The following is a 7,177-nucleotide window of genomic DNA, read 5'->3' as shown; positions in this document are numbered from 1 at the left end:
TAAATCCAACTCCGGATAGCATTGCAATTCAAATGCACCAGACTGTCAATATTTCAACCCAATGGGAATCAGAATCCATAGTGAAGGCAGCAGTTCATGAACTTGTTGGATAAATGTAGAATGATGCCACATTGTGAAGCCAGTCAGGAATAGATTTTAAAAAGTTTAGGACATATTTTGGGGTATTCTCCCTCTCCCTTCCCTTTCACATGCTTTTCTGTTTGTGAAATGCCACTTCATAAGACAGTTTAAACAAGCATATTCTTTTGCTTGGTGGAATATGATTAGTAAATGACATTAATTGCTGAAGGGTAAAGATACAGGGTGCAGCAAATATGCTTATATGTATGCCTGCATTGGTTTCTGAACTGTATTCATTTTGAGAGGATAAAAAAGAGATCAGGGCTCTTTCGTGAGACACTAATACACACAAAGGCTTTGGTTTTGTATCTTTGATCGATTGGTACTGGAATGAAGGAGGAACTTCTTATTGGGAAATTGTGAGCTGTGGCTGGAATTGCAAAATGAGGATAGGAACCCAGGAACGCTTTCCGTTGTGCTACACCACTGAAGTAGTGAAGGAGCAATGAGATGCTCTGAACCAGAGGGTGATGGGAGATGGCTGGGCTGTACCCTGGCCTTCTGTGTGACCTTGGGTGATAAGTGGCCAATATGTACTTGTGGGGGTGGTAACAGAAGTAGTTTTTTCCCCCCATAATTAGGCAGTTGCATGACAATGTCCTGGTATTCTTTCAAGTGGTAGAGACCAAATTCCAGTCTCTCATACAGTAGCTTCCATGAAATCAGTGCTCTCTGTATTCTCAACTGCTGAAAAGCAGGTTGGGATTTAGCAAGTGATTTAAGTTGATCTGAATTCGCCAGAAGTGATAGGTCTTGCCTGCCCTTTCCTGGGTCTGGGGTTCCCAGCTTTTCTGCTGTGTAGGACTAGCTAAACACCAACACTCCAGGGCCGTGAGTCAGGGAACAGGCCAGCTGAAAAACAAGAAAAGAAAAAAAAAATGGTTTTGCTTTTGGTGCAGAATTAGATCAGCTTAAAGTGATTGTCAGATTTCAGTCTGACACTGTGACCTGGTCAAAGCTGTGCTAGAATTGCCTCACCTTTCCGTACGCTAGAAGAACAATAAACACAGAGCTTTGATAAATGGGAGTAATGGAGTTCGGAAGGGTGAATGAATCCTAGGAAACAGAGAACACTGTCAGATGAGAGCATAAACTTACCCCTACCATCCTTAGGCTAGGCTCTAGTATGCCACAGACATGCGTTTACACTCTGAGAATGCAGTAGGTCAGCTTTCAGTGACCCCAGAGACCATCTGTGTTGACATCAGCTGGAAATTCATCAGTGGCTCTTGTTATTGAACTGGTATTACCGTCCCTTCTGCCCCCACATTCCTAATAGCAGAAAGATAGGACTGGATACCTGTTGTCTTTAGACTACTCATGGTAAGGAAAGTATCCTACTTTCTAAAAGCTCATCATTTAGGCATAATGGGAGTGAAAAGAGGGTGAAGTTAAACAGAAGGAATTTGAAAATGGAAATTGATCTATAGTTGATCTGATTTGGGGAAAAAAATCAATCAGATATTTCTGTTATCCATAATTGATAATTGATGATCTGCATAGTCCTCTGAGTTACCCGGCAAGTTTGCAACATAACTATGAAAACTAAGCCATTTCCTTAAGTATCAGGTTTTGGTGTCTTAACTAAACAACCCATCTGCTGCAGGACTTGACAAGAACTCTGCCCTTGACAGTCTGCAAGTTTGATATGATTTTGTTCATCTTCAAATTTATACAATGTCTTGAAAGTCTCCCCGCTCTAGATTTAGTGATTTCTTAAGCTGTGTTTGTGCGTGTCTGTTTGCTTTGCCACTTAACACAGTGCATAAGTATGCTTTTCGTAATTGGTGGTGTGGAGTGCACAGTTGTGAACTTCGCATCACTGTAGCTGTGCCATGAATAGGAAGCTCATGTTCTTCAGCGGGAGGGGGAACAATATACAGTTATTTAGATAAGCATGTGGTAATTGCAGATAATTACATTCTATATTTGTAGATGGATCAAAATATATTATTAAAAAAAAAATCCTCTCTGCAATTACACACCTACACATGCATCGGAGTTCAACAACTGCATGGCAGGAGCTCTGCCAATACACACATGGAGTAAAGTGTGCAGTAAAGTCAGCATACAAATTAAAAACTAAACACAAGTACAACTGAGCCTTTGATAGCAGCAGGGCTAAATAAAGTAGTACTTTGACAAACACTGCTTTTTCCTTCTCAGGATTTCTGTGCGCCATGTCATTGCATGGGATTCTGGCCCTACAGGGACAGCTTGCCTGGTGATGAAGGCCAATTTGAGATTAGCCAAGAGTTCAATTCTGAGGTCTGTCACCAATTTCCTTAATGATACTTCAACATGCAAATGTAAAGCGAGGGCCATCTATTTGAAAACAGCCACTCACTCGGGATGAGTTTACTGGGAGCTGGGGGACCTTGGAGGCTGTAGGCCCAGTTAGGTCCATCTCAAGTGGCATATGCTGCTGCTCATGAGGTAGGGGAGCCAGATCAACAGCCCTGTGCAGTCTCCATCCCACCATGGCTGCCACCTTCCGCTTGAAGAAGAGTAATCAACAGCAAAGCCCATGCATTTACATGGGAAACCTTCCACGAGCACCAAATGGCTTTGGTTGGGCTCTGCTGGCAAAACAACATACACAGAAGATCTATGTCACAGAAGATCTATGTCACAGGAGATGGGGCGTGGTGTGACATCCGCAGAAGACATAGACACACGTACGTGGACACACACTTCTTTTAGGAAAGAGCCCAATTCAGTTAATTTGTCATCTGCTGCAATGTTTGATTCTGTGTCTCTCAGTCGGCTCACATCTTTGTGTGAAATGTTTTTTGACGAGAGGGGAGGATTATTGTTCTGGGAACCTTTTGGACTCACTCTTGCATTTACACACACAGACATTCCCCCCTCCCCCCCCTTGTCTAGTCTGCCTCCACTTAGGAAAGCATTAACGTTGCACCTTCGAGCCTTTGCCATATTGCTGTGTACCCTGCATGATTGGGTTACTATATCCGAAGGAATTGGAAAGGACAAGCTCATGGTCTGTGAAACAGCATTTCATTGAATCTCCCTTCCTTTTTATGGGATAATCATGTCTTTGTGACTATTTTACACTTCTGTAGCAACACAATCTTTATTATTTATGTTCCGATGGGGCCTTGAGGGCCCACGTAAGGCCAGGGCCCTGCTGTGTTAGATTCTGCGCTGGCAGGGCATCACACAGTGCTCTGGGAGCAGAGATGGGCTGAGCCACATGCTCGGGCATGGCCTTGCATATGGACATCTGAGATTCAGATCTCACCCTCCCCTTCCTACGGGAGCTAGCACAATTCACTTGGGGCTAAATCCAACAGGGGGTTCATTACACTCCAGTGGCCATGGGACCATGGTATCCCAGGGGGGCGTGTAAGTTAGTAAGGCCTGGGAAAAGTGGGGATAAAGAGCCTTTAATCTGCATTAGCACCCCTCCCCCCGCCATCGTTAGCACTTTGCCTTGCCTCTGCAGAACCATCCCAGAACAGCCCTATAGCTTCTCTCTACCTCTTTCAGTCTGTACACTGGGCAAGGAGATAGAAGAAATGCCCCATGCTGAATGGCTGCAAACTGCTCTGCCTCTTGGAGAGGGTTTTTCTCCCCAACTCCTGCCAAAGTGTGCTGGGTGGCGTGTCACGGTGCTGATGCTCAGAGGGAACACAGGGGCTTCATCACAGCCAGCTTGGCATGAGGTTTTATCCTGAATGGTTAATACTTTTGTTCCACTTTGTAGGACACGTTGTTAATAAACCATGTAAATCCAGAGAGCTAGGATTTTGAGGGACTTAGAACTGAAAGAAAGGGCTTGTCAGTTTAGTAATTTTTTTTTCCTTTTTCTCCCTGCATCCCATTCTATTACAGCAATAATTAGGATGACAGGAGAAATGGCCTGAGTCTATTTGAATGACTCTATCCTGAGCAGCAGTCACCACCGTTCCCATCTGATACTTCACAAGCATTGTAAAAAATGTTCTTAACGCTGACAGTCACTTCAGCAAAGAGGACAAATCTCAGATAACCCTGTCAATTTTCCTTTTTCTTACACCAAGTTTTCCTTTCGTCTTTTTACTTCTAATCAGCTAGTAAGTAATCAGCTGCGTGGCTGGGTCATGTGGGGTCAGGATCATGTGTGAGAACCCAAGCTTGAGGGCCTGTAGTGAAGGAATAAAGACTGTAACGTTTACTGCCATCACCACAGCAGTGGCTCTGTGTGTGTGTTAGGCAGCTGGGCAGAGCAAGCTGTGGGGATATTCTGAAAGCAATGGGGAAAAAGAAGTGTGGTCTCTGTTGTGGGTTAACCTCAGCCAGCAACTGAGCACCACACAGCCGCTCACTCACGCTCCCCACCCCCGCAGTGGGACGAGGGAGAGAACTGGAAGAGTAAAAGTGAGAAAACTTGTGGGTTGAGATAAGAACAGTTTAATAATTGAAATAAAATAGTAATAATAATAACAATAATAATAAAAGAATATACAAAGCAAGCGATGCACAATGCAATTGCTCACCACCCGCTGACCGATGCCCAGCCAGTCCCCAGCAGCAGCCCCCCCGGCCAGCTTTCCCCAGTTTATGTACCGAGCATGACGTCCCATGGTATGGAATGTCCCTTTGGCCAGTTGGGGTCAGCTGTCCTGGCTGTGCCCCCTCCCAGCTTCTTGTGCACCTCCAGCCTGCTCAGTCGGTAGAGCATGGGAAGCTGAAAAGTCCTTGACTAGTGTGAGCACTGCTTAGCAACAACCAAAACATCAGTGTGTTATCAACGTTATTCTCATACTAAATCCAAAACACAGCACTGTACCAGCTACTAGGAAGAAAATTAACTCTATCCCAGCTGAAACCAGGACAGTCTCCTTGGAGAAACAAGATGATTCAGCCTCTAAAAGAATTAGTCTCTCTCCATTGCCTCTAAAGGGAGCGTAGAAACCTATCATTTAGTCAGGGGTAGTGAATCCCTTGTCACTGTTAGGTTGTAGGTCCCTGAGACTGCAGGCAGACAGACCGACCGACCCTTCAGATTCAGCTGTGCCTGCAGCAGTGGTCCTTGCCCTTCACCACCCTCCAGCTCCTGACCTCCTACCAGCCTGCTCACAGAGACACTCCTGCTAGCACCTGCACCCCATTTGTACATGGGCTTCACAGCTTAAATGCCTTGCTGACATGCCCTGTTTTGACTCAGGCAGCTTTGAGAACAGTTGCTAGCAGTGTTTCACTAGTAGGCTAGAGAAAAGAGTGGTAGTGTTGTGCTGGTGAGGCTGTCTGGAGAGCAGCTGTCTGCCTATGTTTTAGGAGAGTTGTTTCATGATGCCACTTTGATGCCTCAGCGAGTGGATTTCACTAGTTACTATTAAGGTAGAAGAAAGGCTGAGCTCTCTCTGGGGGTGGATAAGTTGAAGGAAGGGGTGTCTTGTCAGTCTGTTCAATCTCTTTTTCTTCTGGCCTATCTTTGGGATACAACTGATGCAATTTATATGTTCTACTAGTCCCTTTAGCACGTAAACAACATTTGCATCTCTCAGAAGGTGATCTCTCAACTAGTTTAAAGCTGATTTTTTTCATTGGTTTTGATGGTAGGAATTTTGTCTCGGAAGTTCCTGGTGCTAGGGCAGTAAAGTCACAGCATGAACAAGTATTGCTCCTCAGTATTCTGGAGCTGGATTCAGAATGAATGTAATAGATTTAAACTAGTACAGTTATCACAGCCATGGAAGGCTGCAGGAAGCTGTAAATTATAGTGGTTTTTAGCTTCTCAGATGGGCAAAAATCAAAATACTGGGTCAGATCAAAGGTCTGTCTAGTTGGTATGCTGCCTGTGGCTGCTGACCAGTGATGGAGGCATGGGGGAGTGTGTACAGAACAGTACATGCAGGGAAATAAGCCTGACCTGTTACCTCCCCCAGCAGTCAGTGCTTCAGGGATTTTCAGCAGTGAAGGTTACTTCCAGAGTCTGTGGTGTAGTGGCCAGGAATGATCTAGTCTCATGTAACTTCTCTCTGAATTGGTCCACGTGACAGAGGCGTTCCCTTCTCCTGAAGCTTTTTTTCCAAAAATAGAGGTGAATATAAAAAGGTAGCAGTGGGGTTAAGCTATCCCATCTGAAGGCTACCCTGGCAAGTTGCATCTACTCCTGAATTTGTATAAATGACATTGAAGCTTCTAGAACTGCTGCTTTCAGTTCTGTGCAGAAGCCTGTGATGTGACTCTGGTCTCATAACTATGGACCAACTGGACTAAACATCCACAAGAATGTGGGATCAGGTCTGGGCTCTGGCTTCTCTTGCAGAGATAGTGTTGTCAGGGGATGATACAGGAATCAAACACTAAAGAACTTCTATTTCTTTCTTCACCTTTGCCCCTTAGAGAAACCTTATCACAACTCGGGATAGCCTATTCATTAGCACTGACAACAAATGTATGCTGTTTCTCTTCCCAAGTCACTGCATTATGTGGCAATTACTTACTATGTGTTTCTCCTCCCTTTATGTATAATCTCATTTTAATGTGCATGTCACAGTTTTAATAAACTGGAGTTCAAAGGATGAGCAATTATACAAATCTTGAATTTCACACATGAAAAGCATGATTTTAAAGTTGTCAGAAAAAAAAAAAGGTATTTCTTTGATTCACTTCTCAGTGCAATTACCTAATGTCTGTTGTCGGTTTCAGCAAAGCAGAACTTCAGCTGGTGTAAATCTGCAGAGTGCCTTTGATTTCAATGTCTTACACCAGTTGGAGGTTTGGGTTCCAAGGTGGATTACTGCAACTTTCAAGATAAGAAATGAGGTTGGAGTTTATCTGCAGCCAAAATGAAAACAGTGATGGTTGGTGCCCTGGTTTGGTTCAGTCCTGTGGGATTTTTATCCTTTCTAAGCATTTTGTTTACACTTAAATAGAAAAAATTCTTGCAGAGATGTAGGGAAGAAATCATAGCCCAAAAGATGAAAAGGTGAGAAATCTGATTCTGTAGGACTCCATGATTTCTGTGGCTGTTCCCAAACTTGTAAAATGAGGAAAAAGTACTCTTAATGCAAAAACATAAGGGAGG

Source organism: Aptenodytes patagonicus, chromosome 21 (assembly GCF_965638725.1).
Source record: "Aptenodytes patagonicus chromosome 21, bAptPat1.pri.cur, whole genome shotgun sequence".
NCBI lineage: Eukaryota > Metazoa > Chordata > Aves > Sphenisciformes > Spheniscidae > Aptenodytes > Aptenodytes patagonicus.
Note: the sequence above shows the minus strand (reverse complement) of the source record.